Source organism: Neofelis nebulosa, chromosome 12, assembly GCF_028018385.1.
Source record: "Neofelis nebulosa isolate mNeoNeb1 chromosome 12, mNeoNeb1.pri, whole genome shotgun sequence".
Classification (NCBI taxonomy): domain Eukaryota; kingdom Metazoa; phylum Chordata; class Mammalia; order Carnivora; family Felidae; genus Neofelis; species Neofelis nebulosa.
Window position 1 is genome coordinate 12,069,447 of NC_080793.1, and position 15,927 is coordinate 12,085,373.

The window sequence follows — 15,927 nt, forward strand, 5'->3', positions numbered from 1 at the left end:
CCCCCCCCCCCCCCCCCGTGCTGCTGACTGAAGCTCCTGACGTTTGCCCAGAGCCGAGGCCATCCGTGATTCTGTGTGTGTATTCATTATCCAGCGGGCACCTTCTTTTTGCAAATTATCTCCATCCATGTGCTGGTGTGTGTGTGAGCATGAAGATCATCAGGCGAACCATCCCCTGCTCACCTTTGAAACAGTATCCCTACTGCACAGCCCAAAACGGTCTTCCCCCATCTGTTTCCTTCCTTCGTTTCCTGTCCGGTTCTTTCGCTGCGCCTTCTGAGGGCTAATGGTAGATCGTGACGTCAATATGCGTTATGTAAGTCGTAATTCTGCTTTATATTTAAATGAACTGTGTGCACACGGAGCGTAAGATGTATGCAGGCCACAGTTGGGGGTCCCCGACTCTGAATTCCTCTGGCTTCTGTGGGTTTTTTTTCAAGTTTGAAAATGTGTTAGGAAGAAGGCAACGTTATGATAATTGGAAGTTCAGTATATCTGTCTTTTTCCTCTATTCTTTTATACTTTTTTAGATACAATTAACACTTCACACTTCACCTGGTCCCTCCTTGGTTACCTTTGACACTTCCTTGATATTTATTTAGATGTTCATGGCACCTTCGCTTTGAACTCTGGTTAAGAAAATCAATAACTTTAACATAAGCATTTTTTCTTCACTGAAGAAATGCAATTAGTGAATTACATACATGTGGACATCCCTTTACCTTTTTTTCAACATGTCAAAGGATCACGGCACAATTATGTGAAAATAGTAAAGAAAAGTGATTTACCATCAAATCAGAATACCTGCTGTGAAGTTGCAAGAAACAGCTCATTTTATTACATTTCCCAGAACAGAGCCTCTCACGGAAGATGGGAAAACGTAGAGCGAGAACTTCATGGGTGTCGTCTTGCAATTTACAAACCATGAATGACGCATTTATTTGAAAATGGCTCTCTCTTCTGTAAGCGTGTGTGAATGCAAATTTCAAGACATACTGGGATGCAACTCTTTCCTATCAGGTGCAGATAATATAGTCTATCGTCCTCACTGAGAATGAAAGTAAAAAAATGTGCCTTTTGCCAAAACTTTTGCTACTTTCCCAGTTTCATTTTAGGAGGCTTGTCTTGTGTAACGTTGGCTCTGGGTTTGCCAAGTCTAACTGAGGCAATGTTTTTCTTGATTAGTTCCATCCCTCTTTGCCTCTGCTGTTTGGGAACTGTCAGATAATGTCATCATTAACCTGTTGCCGACGTGCTTGACAAAAAATTCTGAAACTCTAGATGGATTTTGATATTAGAACTTGAAAGGTAAAAAGAGAGCTGTTTTCTGAGTGAACGCAGTTTAAGGGAAACCGAACAAAATGGAACAAAATTTCACTGTAGAAATGGAAAACTGTCTTTTGACTGTCTGAACACTAGTTATTTTAAGACAAAAAAAATTATTTTCCTATGTTAATATTTCCCTACTTTCATCCATTTGGGAGAGAAAATCCTAATCTCACAGAATCAACTTGAGTGGCTCTCAGCCTAGAGCCTTGCCCATAAACGCACAGTGAAGGAGTTAATACACTTAATCGTAACTATTGTTCTTCTCCATTATAATAAAGATGCCAGTTTTTGTGCTTGAATCATTTGCTACATCAGATGACTTAGGTCATCTTTTTGGAGATCATAAAATCTACTGGAATTTCCTTTTGGACAGAAGTTAGGGATCTCGCAAGAGAAAATGGTAGTGATTACACTTACTCCTCTCTGCCCAGTTACCCAGACAAAAATACTATAAGTGTTCCAGCATATGTGGAAATTTTGAGCCATCTCTGGGTTCTGAAGTTTCAATAGGTGTTTATTCCGTTTTATGCCAGAAGCGACATCTCTTAGTGGAAAAGAGCCTGAACTGTAGACAAGTCTGGGTTGAGATGGCTGTGTGAACAGATAACCCACCCTCTCTGAGCCTGTTTCTTCATTTGTGAAAGGGCTGTACTCAGCCGTACCTCAGTAAACTGTTGTGAGGACAAATGTGGAAATATTTATTAAAAACAATAGTGGTAACAGCGCTTACACGGTGCCGAACACTCTTCAGAGCACTTGACACGTTACCCATCTAGCTTCACACCAACCCTGTGAAGTGGACACTATTATTTTTCCTATTGTACGGATGAGAGAACCACAGCAGAAGCAGAAAATGACTTGCCCAAGGTCGCACCGATGGTAAGCATTAGGGTTGTCATTCTGACGCAGAGGGTCTAGCGCCAGAGTCCTTGCCCTTGGTCACCATACTACGTCGTCTTTCAGAGCCTGGCATGCAGGAGGTGTTTGATAAGTGCCTGTCGTATCTGGAACCTTCCAGCTCAGGCATTTACAGGGGGCATACTCCTGCCTGCTGAGGGGCAGTGGCACGATAGATGGCATTTCTAGCCCACTCTTGTTGACCACAAGGCGCTCGTCCAAGGGAAGCCACGTTGCTGAATAGAAGAAATAGCACCTCTGACCCAAGGCTATCTGGGATCATCATGTCACTGGGGAGTCTCTAAATATGCTATTTCTAAATTTCAAAGCTAGTTTGAGCTATATTTACAGCGTTTAGCATATGAAAAAGCATTGGGAAAGTGGGCTTTTAAGTGGAACGGTTGTGTAATGGAATATTTCACGTTCCGGTTCAGCCATAAAGCTCAGGGCTGATAAACAAAGCATCTGAAACCAAATGGCTCCTCGTCTGACCCCAATTAAAATAAAGATTTCATTCCATTCTGTCCTGACAGAGAGGAACATATTGTTGCCTTTAAGGGAGTTTGGTTTAGTTAATGAAAGAATTTTATTTCATTTTTTCCCCCCAAATACAATATCTAATTAAATAAGATTCAATTTGTTAGGACTTCTGGTAGGGATATGTTAACTCTTTTAAAGCTGTGTTGCCTACGTGCCTCAAGATGTAGAGGGTACTTGTAAAGCCCACCTCACAATCTATTGTTTAGAGAAGAAATAAGTTCAAGTCATTTTAAAGATAAACATCTTCAAGGCTTATCTGTTGATACATCTATCACGGCAACCTGTGTATGTAGGTAGCATGGGTTCTATATAAAATATCACATATTTACATAAAGCCCCGTTTCCTAGAAGCATTTGTACTTGTACATATTGTAATTTACCAATCACCATAGATCTGTCCATATAGAATATCTCACACAGGGAGTTGTAGCTGCTAAAATATGTTAGGTAACATAAGTTGGATATTGATGCCAAATTATCACCGAGTTCCTTCAGAGTTATCTTGAAGAAATATGTGACTGTCTAAAGAATTCATCATTTAACATTAAGAGTGAACACCAGCCAACTCTTCTGGGGGGGTGGGTGGCGGAGGGGGGGTGGTTCTGGTGTCGTGCTGTCACTTTTTTGTAGCCTTTTCTATATGTGCTGCAGCCCATCATGACTGTTGAGTTCATAATTACCAAGCAGAACATTTCAGTGTCATTGTGGGAAGTTCTCTTCACTCAGCTGGGCATGAGGGAGGCGTCTGGCTTGCAAGACCCCGATGGGTCATCTCTACACCTCTGAAGACTTGACTGTGTAGTTCATGACGCTAAAGGGAAAGAGGGTGGCCTGGGCATCAGGGCACCCGCCCCCGGGCAAGCCCCTCCCATCTCGGGGCTTCCGTTTCTTCATCTTTAAAATCACTGAGCAGGGTCAGTGGATCCCTGAAAAGCCCCTTGGCTCTGCCCTGTTCAGATTCTGCATTCAGTAGAGCAGAAAGTACAAGACGCTTTAAATCCACTAAGAATTTATAGTCAGATGCTAAGGATTTATGTTCTGAGAAATAAAAAGTCTTTAAGACTATAAAACCTAAGGCATTTAAACCACGTTAAAAAAAAAAATCTATGACTTTGCGTGCAGTGGCTCCTTCTGACATTCAGTGGGCATTGACTCAGCGTAATCGAGCACCTATTCTGTGCACGCCCAGTGCAAGGTGTACAGAGGCAAATTATTCGCGGCCCTGCCTTCCACGAGCTTATCTGCTGGGCAGAGGACAGGGGAGTGAGAAGCAAGTGAAGAGGTCAGCCCTTTATTAAAAGTGTACTCTGGGACCGAGGGAGTGGGGGGTGAGATGGGACGAGGGGCAGGTGTCACAGAGGTGGGGATATTTTGGCTGGACCTTGAAGGGTGAGTGCAATTTTTCCAGTTGGAGACGGGTGTTCACTGTAGGCAGAGATACACAGAAATGTGGGGGCAAAGCAGTAAGTTCTGCACTATCGGAACATGGGCTTGGGCCGAGGGAGGAATAAAACTAGAAAGGAAGGCTTCGTGAAAAATCTTAAACTCTTACAAGTTCCATTCTAAGGTGCGTGCTCAATGTTTTTCAAACTGGTAGTAATGAGCGTTCTTTGAATATAAAGGATTCTGTGGCTTGGAGATTCTGGGAATGCAGTTGAATTAGTTCCCCTTTTTAAAGTAGACAGTGTATGATAAATACATACACCTCAGCAGTCATGTGTGCCAAACTTGGTTTAACCCAGTGTTGCTCAGTCTTTCGGCCGTTGAACCCTTCTGAAGCAGAAGACCTCTTGATGCCGTGGGGCCAACTTTAGGACCGAGAACTTGAGATGGGGAGTTCCGCCGGAGAGCTGTGGTCAGTGGAAATACAAGATCCGGTCTGCATTTTAGAAAGATCATTCTGGCCTGGAAGAGAAGTGGAGCTGGGGGAGAATGCCAGGGACAATGGCACGGATATCAGGAAGGTGACTAGACCCCTGGTTACGCTTGGAGTTGTTTGAGGTGCATTTCAAGGAGAACCCCGTCCCGATACAAGCCACGCCTTCTCCACGCTGATTTGTGAGCCTTGCACGAGTCCTACCAACAGGAGCTCTCCAGATGCTGACGTTTAAAGTCATCTCCCTGGCAGCCTTTCAGGAGCGCACAGATAACGTTGGTGACTGGCACAGGAATGAACTTGGTGTTGGGATGTTGGAGGCAGGAGGTGAAAACTGATGCTGAAGTCTCCGTGGCTCCCTGAAGCCATTTTTGAGGGCCTACTACGTGCAAGGACTGTGCTAGGTACTTGTACGGACACTCCCAATTATTCCTTGAAACCATCTAAAGGCACTGCTGCTGTTCCACCTGGATGAGGAAAGAGAAAGCATAGAGAGGGTGGTTGACTATCCCAGTGTACCATGGCTGACAGGCCTTAAACCCATCTGACTAACCTAAGTTCATGGCCTTTACAACTGAGCTGTCCTGCCTCCCCTAAATAGCCTCCATTTAAAAGCACTGACCATCTACCAGGCACTGTGCAAAGCATTGTGTGTTATTTAATTTACTCTCCCCAGCAGCCCTATAAAGCAAGTGGTGTTATCCCTGCCTGATCCACAGGCAAACTCAGGCTTTTGTCAAGTAGCCAAAGTCATAGCTGGACATTGCAAAGCCAGGAATTGAACTTCAGTGTGGCTGCTCTCTTCTCTCCCTAAATAATTCTGAGGAGGTTGTTCAAGAAATTGCTCAGAAATGTTTCTCTATAGAAATACTAGGGGGGGTCACCTGGGTGGCTCAGTCGGTTAAGCGTCTGACTTCAGCTCAGGTTATAATCTCACGGTTCAGGAGTTCGAGCCCTGCATCGAGCTCTGTGCTGACAGCTTAGAGCCTGGAGCCTGCTTCAGATTCTGTGTCTGCCTTTCTCTCTGCCCCTCCCCCATTCATGCTCTGTCTCTCTCAAAAATAAACATTAAAAAAAAATATTAGGAAATGGGTGGGCTTTATTTTTGGTGCAACAAAATTCCAGCTCTGGGCTAAGAGTTGAGCCCGATGGTTCGATCCTTGCCTTGACACTGGCGATGCAAAACCCAGATTTGAGTGAAGCAGTTGTTGCGTTAAATTCATCGCACGTTATCAAGCCCCTACTCCAGGCGTTTCGCCGGGCTCACAGCTCGAGACCCAGGCTTGAGCAGAACCTGGCCTCTGCCCTTGCTGTCAGCTGGGATACCCATACAGAGAACTCTCAGTGCCATGTGTTAAGTGCAATCACAGAAACCTGTTGAAGGTAACCCAGGAGAGGGAGAAATTAACTCCATCTGGGACATAAGGGCAGGCTTCACGGGGGAGGTATGTCTGCCATGGGTTTTAAAGGATGAATAGGAGTTTGCCAAACAGCGAAGGGGAAACGCCCAAGCTTATTTTTCGCTCTTGGGTTGGATGTTGATGATCCACTTAAGAACAGCAGCAGCATGCCTACAGAGCTTGAAATCAGTGCCCTCATTGTCTTGATTTGCTGTTAAGAAAAATCTAATCCCACCCTGTCTGCCAGCCTGACATGATTGGAATCCTGAGATGTGGTGACCTGTGGAGGCCTTTTACGTCTGTCTTCTCTGAGCGGCGTTTACAAATGTTTGTTCATTTAGAGACCCTAGTGTATCCAGGTGACGTGCTTCACTTAAAATCGTTCAAATGATGAAACCTAGGGAAAAAGTAAGTAAATTATTAGACTTTCTGCTTTTTAATTAAACCCGCCCGCCCTCCTCCCCCCACGTGGGCTGACTGGCTGGAATGAATGGGGGGGGAGGGGGTTGTTTGCCCGGGTGTGAAGGGATCGCATGCTTCCTTGCTCATCCATTCATTCGGTGGTGGCAGGATGCTTGCTCTGGGCTGGGCTCCGAGGGTACAAGGACGGGGGCACAGGGCCCGCTTGCCAAGTGCTCACAGATGAGTAGAGGAGTCAGAGGTGTTTGTGGGTGAGAAGTACTGTGGGAGCAGCCAGCTCAGCCAGAGGAGAGGTTGCTTAGCAGTATTTGCCTAAAGCAGTGACTGAGCTGAGCCTTGAAGGATGAATGAACCACCATCGCCATCAACCTGTAAGCAGGAGGAGGTGGTAGGGAAGCATGTGGGCTTGGGAGGCAAACTGCAGGGTCCCGGTGCCAGCTCTGAGTGCCCTCGGCAAGTCCTTAATCTCCGTGTGCATTGTCTCCTCGTCTGTAAGACGAGACTCGCTAATAGGCTCTCCCCTCTTAGGGTTATCGTAAGCATGAATTGAGTCATGATTTGTAAAGAGAGTAGAACTCTGCCTGGTACCTTGTGAGAGCAGTAAACAACCATTGCCTTGTGCCTGATGCCGGGATTATAAGTACTTCGGCTCCTCCCCGCAAGCCTTCCTGGTGTGTGGTTTTATCCCCGTCATCCAGATGAGGAAACCGGGTGTTGAAAATGGCTAGTGATTTACCTAAAACCACGCGCCTCGTACGTGGCTGAGCCAGGAGTTGAATGCCAGCGTCCCGGGCCCCGAAGCCCTGACTCCCTCCATTCCTCTGTGCTCACATCTTTACTATGTACCTCCTTCCAAGCTCCGGGATTTTGTGAATGGTGTTTTTGCTTCAGTGATAGTTAAAGCTCTCTTCCTCAGAGGAAAATTGTTGGCCTTTGTCAGAGTATGGTAGAGAGAGAAAGGATGGGCTTGGAGCAAGAAAGACCTGACTTGCACTTCCCAGCCCCACTCCTGCCCGGCACACTGGTGATCTCGGACTCTGCTCTGGCCCAGTGCACTGGTGATCTTGCCCAAGTCCCCTTACTTCCTGAGCCTCTTCAGGGACACTAATTCCTGCCTCACAGGAACGGTCGTGGAGGCGAACGAGAGATGTGTGTAAAGCTAGTGTGTGCCGAGTGCACAGAGTAAGGACTCTGCAAATGTCAAGTGTCCCTTTGTCTTTCCCTACCCTTCCGTGTTGTACAAAACCCTTCTTTATAATTAGAATTCCCCCGCAGTGATTGCATTCAAGGCTGGACGTATTTAAACCATCTCTTAGCGTCAGCATGTAAATTCTTCTATTAAAAGTGTCTTTCTGACACGAACCCTAAAATCGCACCCATCTTTTTTCCATAGCGCGTCCGTCTCCACGTACACTCTTCGGACTCCTTGCCCGGTAATTACGGCCTTTCCCTCTCCCAGCGTGGGGTCTGGCTTGAGGAGGCAACTGCTACTTCTGTGGTTCTGCTCATAAAATCCGTGTCCCATTTCCCAAGGTTTGGGATGTAACTTGAGGAGTGGAGTTTTTGTTTTTTGGTTTTTGGTTTTGGGGTTTTGTTTTTGTTTTTTCAGGTGGGAGGGAGATGGGTCTGTGGAACTAAAACTCAAAACAGACAATATTTCTGTGGCTAGCCACAGAAGATGGATTCAGCGTACTGTTTTTACGATCTGAATAATGCCCGTAGGCCCTCGTCTAGGGAAGCAGGGTAGCAGATCGCATCAAGAGCCTCCAAAACACTCATGCCAGTGGACTCAGCGAGCTTTCCTTGAGTCCCTGCCGCGTGCCGAGCCCCGCGTTAGCAGTCACCCCTCTGCTCTGGCTGTGCACATTTGAGTAAAGGGGGTCAGCCACCCCAAAACGCTTCCAAAACGGCATCAGGAGCTGCCCAGTAAAGGGGAGCACAGAAGTTATGGGGCCCCACAGAGGGCGTGCCAAATCCAGCCCAAAAAGGGGCTGCAGGGACTCAGTGTTGAACGCTGTCACCCCAGGAAAATTGCCACTCCACCTGTCATGGAGGCGAGCTGCACGGGTGGCCGTGTAGCTAGAACATCCCAGAAGAGGTCGGGAGACTGCACGGAACAAGCAAACGGGGTCCAGATCCTGGGAAACTGAGGGATGCACGTTCCGGTCCTGGACCCGAAATGAGTTGGATTTCAGCCCAGCGTGAGCGGCCTCACCGAAACGGTGCCCCCCAGCACGCGAAGGACAACGTCCTAATAGCGGCTTCTAATGAAAATTTTATCGTGGTCCTGGATGCACCGCTGACCTGCGCGCACTTGCAAGTGGGGCTGATTCATAGGACGTTTGCGCGGCTCTGCACATTTCCTGAAGAGGTATTTTTTCTCATTGTTGCTTCCTGGTCCGGCAGAAGGTCTAGTTTGTGTGAGGCGGCTTCGGTAATTAACCAAGTGTGTTCTGTGGAGGGAAGCGGGAGGACTCAGGGCCCGGCCGTCTCGCTCGGCGTGTTCATGTGCTTAGTTGTAAATACCGGTGAAATCCTCAACAAGGACGACCTGGTTGTGTGAAAGATAAAAAAGAACCCGCGCCAAACGTGTCCTGTTCAGAATCACTTGATGAAGCGGAGTTTTTTGAACTCTGACTGGAACTTAATTTTAGCTACTTTTTTTGGGTAAAGCTCCAGAGGAAAGCAGCGAGACTTTGAGATCTTTAAATCTCCTTTTTTGGGAGCGATGACAGTGCTCCTCTAAAGTTTGTTTCTTACCTTTCCACCTTTGAGCAATTGATTTTGATTAGAAACATTACACCAGCATTTACTTTGACGTCCCTGAGTACAAACAGTCATTTTAATGGTTTTTTTTAAAACAAAATCATGACAGGGACATCAATCCTTTGCCTGGTGTATGAAGGCCTGGTATATTAATTGGCTGTCAGATTCTGAAGAAATAATGGATTAATGTGCTTGATCGTAACGCTGTGTTCAGAGACTGAAGTTTGATCCTGATGTCCCCAGTCTCTCTGCTTAATGCAATTACAGATATGCATTCAGGACATTTGAGTGGATTGCATTTCATTAATATGATTTGAGCGGACAACATTAGGCTGCTGTCGGGTCCTCTCTGACAGCTAATTACTAGAATGAAGCGTGTATACCGCTAAGGAACAATGGTGCCCTTATTGGGGCCATTAAAACAATAGAAAAATAGTGCTTTAAAGCACTCAGAGAGTTACTTTCCATACTAGTCATGAGCCATGAAGACCGCTCAGAGGGGGATGTTGGAAAGAAAGACATGGACAAACACTGGAGGAGTCTCTAAGAGCAGGACTCTCTTGTCTTTCAACGAATCCAAAAGTTTAACCAATAGGTTAGATCCTTCCAAAGGAATTTGGGGCATCGCTGGCTCAGTATTGATCTGGGGGTTCTTTCAGGAAGTATCATAGTCTCTGACCATTCAGACCTCATATCTTGCCTCCTCCCCACCCGCCCACCCACCCTAAAAGGTCTTTCACAATGGAGAAAGTGGCAATGTGGAATACCCATGGTTTATTACATTTTTCCTTTGAGGAGAAAAAGCGGCCTTTTTCTCGTGGGGTTATTACTCAGCCATATGGGCTATCTGAATGTCTACCCATGGAGGGAAGAGGTGCTGGTGGTAATGAAAGTTTGTCATCCCTGGGGTATCTCTAGCTCTCCAAACCCCCTGAGTCTTACGAAGCATTCACCTGGCTCCCATCGTGTGTCCGGCACTGCTGATAGCTGGTGACAAAAAGATGAATCAGGCACAGTCCCTCATCCCTGAGCTCCTCAAGTCCTGTGAGGGACAGACATAAAGAAAGAAAGGGAGGGGGGAGGGAAAGGAAAGGAAAGAATGAGGCAGTGCTGGATTGGAACAGATGGATGTTTAAGAGAAGGGAAGCCTGAGGGCTTCTCAGAAGAGAACCTAAGAGGCTGATCTTGAAAGACGAGTAGGAGTTTGCTACAAAGTTAGGAAGTGAGTGGGGGCTTCTAGACAGAGGCCGCCGTGCAGGGTGGTCTGTGTGTCCTGAACTGGGAGGAGCTGCCTTAATGATCCGTCTAGGACCGAACTGGAGTGGAATTCTTAGCTGCACTCTCCAGGGTGTGTTCTGTGACCTTGAGGCACCTTTGGCCAATGCTCCCGAGAGGCTGTGGCCAAATCTTGAACTCAGCAATAAGGTTCCTGGATTCTAGCCCTAGATTTACTCCCTAAAAGCCATGTAAATCCCCCAAAAGTCATTTGGCCTCATTTTTCTCATCTGTGAAATGGAGGTAGCACCCGCTCTGTCTGTCAGCCTCACGACGGGTCAGGTTTGATTTAAGAGGGTGCCGTTGTTACGTATGCCCAGGTTCCCCTGGCTGCTGGTGGGTGTCAGAATCCAGAGTCAGACTCAAGTTAGGCCAACTCCGTGGCCTGTATGCCACACTGCTCCAGGTTCCTTTGGAGAACCAGTGTGAGAATCAGCTAAGTGGGAAAGCTCGGGGGAGATCCAGTCTCCTCTTTGGAACCTCCTCTAGCAATACAAGGTGACATGAAAATCCCTGCCACTGAAGCGGCCCTTGGTTGAGAGACTCTCCACCCTGGCCCCTCGAATGCACCCTGCCACACTACCAGGAAATGTGACGAGCCTCCGGCCACCTGCCCGGTTCTGTATCCCTAGGAGGTAGCGCCTCTGGTGGAGGGGACCTCCCCAGAAACCGGGGCGGGCTGTTCCTAGAGTCCCAGAGACAGATCACCACCCTCCTTCCCCCTGAGATGTCTGCTTTTTATCCAAACTGCCACCAGGAGAGAGGGCCAGAAGCTGTTCGTGAAGTGATGGTGGTACAAGCTGTCACCCTCTGGTCTCCTGGCCTCTACTGTCTCCTCCGTCGCTCTCCACACCCTGTCCCTTCCCACCTGTAACTCAGGCAGCTCTTCATCACCCGGGTGCACTTCTCAGATGCCCTGAAGGCAGTGTGTCCAACTCTGACCCCCAGAAATCAGGTCCTTGGCCAAGCTACATTTCTTCAAGTATGCATACCCCGGTTAGAAATGCCAGCCCCAACGGGACAGCTTAGGGCACAGGCTGTGATTACTCCTCTGTGTTCCCTAGCTCCTGGCCTAAGGTAGGCGCCATGGGAAACTCTTGGATAAGGGGGTACCGGAAGCCAGAGAGAGTTGCTGATGTGATAGCCCCACTCCCTGGATAACCCCCATCTGCCATAACGGCAGTTCCCAAGTCCTCGGTTTTCATTCTGACCAGTGAGTCGCCTCTCCTCTTATGCTCTTGATCTGAACGATTGCAATGACAAGAGGACCCTGGTGTAAGTCAAGCAGCAGGGAATGGGCGTGTGAGTAAACGGCATCCCTCCCTGCCATGGCCCAGAGTTACGGGATGGGGATGACGAGGCGAGGCCTGCCCTGCCTCTCTCCAGGCTCGGATCCCACCACATCAGGGAGTGTGAGCTTCCTGGGGACCAAGTGGTGCCTTAGTCGTCACGCATGCCTGGTGCATCACCCGGTGCCTGGAAGAGGGCCCCAGGGGTGATGGGCCTGGGGACCATGGCCCTGCCTGGGAAGGACGCTCTGCTCACCCGAAGCCTGTCACAGAATGTCGGACACGTCTGCTGCCTCATCAAGGGTTCCTCAGGTGGGAGCCACATGTGCCATTATTCCCCAGGAGCCCCACGGGGTGAGCCCAGAAGCCCCCGCTTTCTTCTCTGAATTTTATTTGCTAATTTCTCCATGGGAAACACAGCCCTGCCAAGACCTGTTTCCCTCCTATTACCTGGCTGGCGTTTTTCTAATGGTTCCCTTCCTAATGATCCTCAAACAAAGAGACGATGGTGGAGGGTAATGCATCACTCCTGCCTCTCGCTCCCTGGTCATTCTTGCTAACAGGCTTAGCCGCGCTTCACAGTCATTATCACATGTCGCACTGTCTTTGGGATGCAGAAATGATTTGCCAGCCCCATAATGCTTCATTTTTACTAAAATGAAGGCAGGACAAAAAAATTCTTATAATAAAAAAGTGTACATTTACTCCTGACAGATCTGATCTTAAAACCCTCCTCTGTCCCCTGGTCCATACAGGATAGTGTCTCAACTCCTTGGCCGGGCATCCGAGACCTTCACGACCTGGTCAGCGATCTCTTTTCACTTCGCGGTCTCCTCTCGTCACCCTCAGGCCCCTTGTGGAGACACTTGTTCCCAAAGGCCCCACCTCTTCCTCTTGCATTCCTGCTCATCTCTGTAGGCGAGACGCCCCGCGGGGTCTGCAGAACCGGGCTTTCCAAGCTCAGTACCAGCGTCACCACCCTCTGTTCCTCTGTGACACTTATCCTGACAGCCCAGGTAGGATGGGCACCTTCTTCTTTCCGGCCTCCTTTCTACCCAGGCAAGCCTCTACCTAATGTCCAAGCCCCTCAGTGACAGGAGCCCCATCCCCATTAGCGTCCTTGGTGGTCCCTGGTGCCCAGCACAGAGCCTGACACACAGCGACCCGTATGAACATCTGGGAAAGGAAAGGAAGTCCTTCCCCGAGAGGTCCCCCACGTGAGGGTTTTGAGGTCCAGCACCCAGCTCAGAGAGGGCTGACTAGCTTAATGGCGAGCTCCCCCAAACCTGGACTCACAGAGGAACAAGTTGAGGGTTGGGGTAACAGAAGGAGCCGCGTCTGGGACATGTTACTGTTGTTGTGTCCATGGCACATTCAGGTAGAGATGACCAATGGGTACTGACACCTTCAAAGCAGAGCTCTGGGCTTCCCAGGATCTTTGAAGAGCCAGAGGCCCCTCCAGCCTGGAAATCCATAAGGGCAACTGGAAGTGTTCTTTTTCCGTGAGATGGCAAGAGGGGCATTCACACAGAGTCTTAGGTGGAGAGGGCCTCAGAGACCCTTCTAGTACTTTCTGCTCACCATAGTCAGCTGAGGGCCGGCACGCTGACAACATTACTCTGGGAATGTTCACTGCAGACACTCGCTTACAAGCTCCTTGAGGGCTGGAACTATACAAAGTAAGGCCCTACGATCCCTATTTCCCACAACCAGAATTATACAGGCAGCCTGTGAGGTTTGGCCAGAATAAACCTGTCCCCTCCCAAGAAGACTACTTGAAGGAGAAGACCTCTTTGGGTGTGTATGTTCTGGTCTGTTGGCTACACAGTCATTTTACTTGGTGGTCGTACTTAGTGTCTCCAAGCCTTGAATCCCAGAGTTGGTAGGCAACTTGGATGCGTGTATCACTCTCTTGTGGGTCAGCTGGCTTCTGCTGGCACACCTTTGATGTTGGGGAAACTTACTCTTACAGAGCCAAAATCTTCCTACAATTTTCATCCACTACTCCTAGTTTTTTGTTTTTGTTTTTTTCCCTTGGTAGTCACGTAACGTCAGTATCGTTGGTGATTTTTCTACTGGTACTAGAGGGGCACAGTCCTTTTGGACTGAGCCTTCTCATCCAGTTCTTCACCTGGTCTCTGGAGGGCTGTGCTTTGCCATTGTCCAACCTCAAATGTCTGGAACACCAGATGCTCCAGGTGTGGCTGACGAGAACAGAACTCAGTGGACCCCTCAACCTTACTTTAGCCGTACGATGTCCAGTACAGGAGCCGCCGTCTGTGTTTGGCCTCTGAGCGCGTGAAATGTGGCTAGTGCGGGTGGAGATGTGCCGTAAGGGTAAAACAGACACCAGATGTCTAAGACTTAGTATGAATAAAAGAATGTAAAACTCATTAATAATTTCCTATATAGATTACAGGTTGAAATTATAATTGTTGTATACGCTGGGTGAAATATAATATATTAGAATTTCCCTATTGCTTCTCGGCCTTTTGGCTAAGATCAAGTGTAGAATTTCCCACGTTTCTTTTTACTTTCCACACGTGCTACTTAGTAAACTTAAAATTACGTATGTGACTCGCATTATTGTTCAATTAGACTCCACTGCCCTTGAGTGCAGTCTGAGATTGTCTACTTCTGTGAATGGTTACGGGTTGCATTATTCTTTTCTTGAACCGTATCACACGTGGGCCATTGCTGAACACATACCAAACATAAAATCCTGCCTCTTTTACACCTACCATATAAACTGCTTTTAAAACAGGTCAGCCTTGACTAGTATATCTAGAGTTGATTTTTTTGAACCTAAGTGTAGAAATTTATGTATGTCCCAAATACATCTCAACTTGTTAGTTTCAGCCCATGGTTCCAGTCTCCTGAGAATTTTTTTTTTTTAATTTTTTTTTTTTTCAATGTTTTTTATTTATTTTTGGGACAGAGAGACACAGAGCATGAACGGGGGAGGGGCAGAGAGAGAGGGAGACACAGAATTGGAAACAGGCTCCAGGCTCCGAGCTGTCAGCACAGAGCCCGACGCGGGGCTCGAACTCACAGACGCGAGATCGTGACCTGGCTGAAGTCGGCCGCTTAACCGACTGCGCCACCCAGGCGCCCCCCCTGAGAATTTTTTTAATCCTTACTGTCACCAGCTCCTTTACAGATCTGATCAGCATTTTCTATGTTTCTAAGTCACTATCGATGATGTTGGTCGAGATTAGAACAAAGTAGAGAGTTCTACTGCCCGCCAAGCACATTGGCCAGCAGTTTTAACAACAGCTACAAACCCATTATCCAGCTGTGGTTGTTCAGCCCATGTTTGTCCATTCTGCCCACACGAAGACTGGGTTTTTCCAGATGTCTCATGAACACCAGCCTGTGTTGTATCTAAAGTAGCCTCCTCTTCTCCCACCCAGTCTCACCCCCAAGCTGACTTACCCCCTATTAAGAATGGGAACACAAAATATGGTATGACTTCTTCTGGTTTTAGACACCAAATGGATGGACTCCTTTTCACTGAAGTGTTAATGACTGGTAAGGTCTGAACTTCACCTTTGTGTTAAAAAATAATAATAATACATGATTTAACCGGGGCCTTCAGTACCACAGGCAGGTGGAGAACTTTATTTGGAGCTCATGCCGCTAAGGCAGAGTCAACAGGGAAGAAGTCTTGAGACTTAGTGGAGGAGGAATAGGGGCCTCAAGTCTTTCCTATAGTTGAGGGTGAAGACCCAGTCAGTGTAATCCAGCAAGTGCCAGGATTCGTCCATGGGAGCATGTCCTTTGTGTACCCACCGCGGTGCTGGCAGTTCAATGAGCACTTCTACCCACACTGTGTGTCTTTTTTTTTTTTTTTTAAGTTTATTTATTTTGAGAGAGTGAGAGCAGGGGAGGGGCAGAGAGAGGGAGGAAGAATCCCAAGCAGGCTCTGCACTGTCAGCGTGGAGCCCGAGGTGGGGCTGCATCCCATGAACCATGAGATCATGTCCTGAGCCAAATTCAAGAGCGGTACACTTAGCCGACTGAGCCACCCAGGTGCCCCCCACGCCCTCTGTCTTAATCTCCTTTAGTCTTCATATTTTTTTTGGAACTAGGAATTGAGCCTCTGACTTTAGATCACATGGTTTGGCGTGACCTT

The 15,927-nt window shown here is 47.8% G+C and overlaps 1 protein-coding gene and 1 pseudogene across 23 annotated transcripts in view; both read left to right on the forward strand.

Moving 5' to 3' along the window:
- The window catches only part of DENND1A (DENN domain containing 1A), a 513,465-nt gene that overhangs the window by 401,960 nt on the left and 95,578 nt on the right, over nucleotides 1–15,927 (forward strand). The gene's annotated exons all lie outside the window — the stretch shown is intronic.
- On the forward strand, nucleotides 14,269–14,417 carry LOC131492291 (U2 spliceosomal RNA; annotated as a pseudogene).